Raw genomic sequence first — 1,245 nt, forward strand, 5'->3', positions numbered from 1 at the left:
AAACAACAACGACGAAACCTCGCAGAGCAACAATGGAACCGAAATTCCATTGCGGTATTGAAGTCGATCGACAGCATCAATGAAACTTTGTCTTCAATGAAGAAGCCACCGTATCTCAATGATGTCATCGATACAACTCAACAATACACTTGAGCCTCTAAAAGAAGAGGCACGAGTAGTTTCTCCGCTGTGTTCATTATTCAGGGTGACATTGAGTATTCAACACTCATGACACCCAATCATACTGCTCCTAGGGGGCTTCAGCCAAACTGAAGCAACGACCCTAAAAAAGCAGAAAATTGTGATTTCAAAGACACTGAAACAGACGTACCAAGGAGAATATCCCCAAGGTGCCATTTGCGTTCAGAAATCTGATGATTCACTGAATTCTGCAATTCACATTGCGTTTCGCAGTTCGCTGCGTCCTTCATCGTTGCGCGAGCCAAGACATCCATTGCTGAAAATTTAAAATAACATTATAGTTTAGGAAGCAATCTGATAGCACATCGAGAGAGATGCAGAAAGATACAATCTTTCACTCTCTCTCAAATGTTCCTCAGATTTGTTGTTTGAAATAACGGTGTGGGAAAAAAGAATGCACACTGAAGAAACTCCTGGAAATCAGTATCCCAACAGAGACACGAATTTCCAGAAATTGAGCCCCTTCGCTGTGCACCCCCGGATACCTGCACTGGCTTCCAATATTGGAAGCAGCGCAGGATATCCAACATGAAGAAGGCAATAATACCTTTCGATACTATCACGCTTCTTGAATGCAAATCTCTCCAATGGAGAGAGATGCAAACTCATGTTTTGCTTGGGATTCAAAGGTTGATGGTTAATAAAGAATAAGGACGTGTGAATGATCCTTCCGCAGGTTCACCTACGGAAACCTTGTTACGACTTCTCCTTCCTCTAAGTGTTAAGGTTCACAAAACTTCCCATTTCGGGCACGAACGCGCCACAAAACGGTCCGAATAATTCACCGGAACACTCAATCGGTAGGAGCGACGGGCGGTGTGTACAAAGGGCAGGGACGTAATCGGCGCAAGCTGCTGACTTGCGCCTACTAGGCATTCCTCGTTGAAGATTAATAATTGCAATAATCTATCCCCATCACGATGCATACTCACAAGATTACCTAGACCTATCGGCCAAGGTTATAAACTCGTTGGATGCATCAGTGTAGCGCGCGTGCAGCCCAGAACATCTAAGGGCATCACAGACCTGTTATTGCCTCAAACT

General features: G+C 44.3%; 2 non-coding genes across 2 annotated transcripts; both read left to right on the forward strand.

Moving 5' to 3' along the window:
* Nucleotides 1–309: 309 nt before the first annotated feature.
* TGME49_459980 lies at nt 310–467 on the forward strand. The gene has a single exon (XR_001974342.1). It is a non-coding gene; the product is annotated as a 5.8S ribosomal RNA (ribosomal RNA).
* A 424-nt stretch (nt 468–891) lies between these two features.
* Nucleotides 892–1,245, forward strand: TGME49_459990 (the record flags this gene model as incomplete). The annotated part of the gene is made up of 1 exon (XR_001974343.1): nt 892–1,245. It is a non-coding gene; the product is annotated as an 18S ribosomal RNA (ribosomal RNA).

Source organism: Toxoplasma gondii (genome assembly GCF_000006565.2).
Source record: "Toxoplasma gondii ME49 unplaced genomic scaffold asmbl.734, whole genome shotgun sequence".
Lineage (NCBI taxonomy): Eukaryota > Apicomplexa > Conoidasida > Eucoccidiorida > Sarcocystidae > Toxoplasma > Toxoplasma gondii.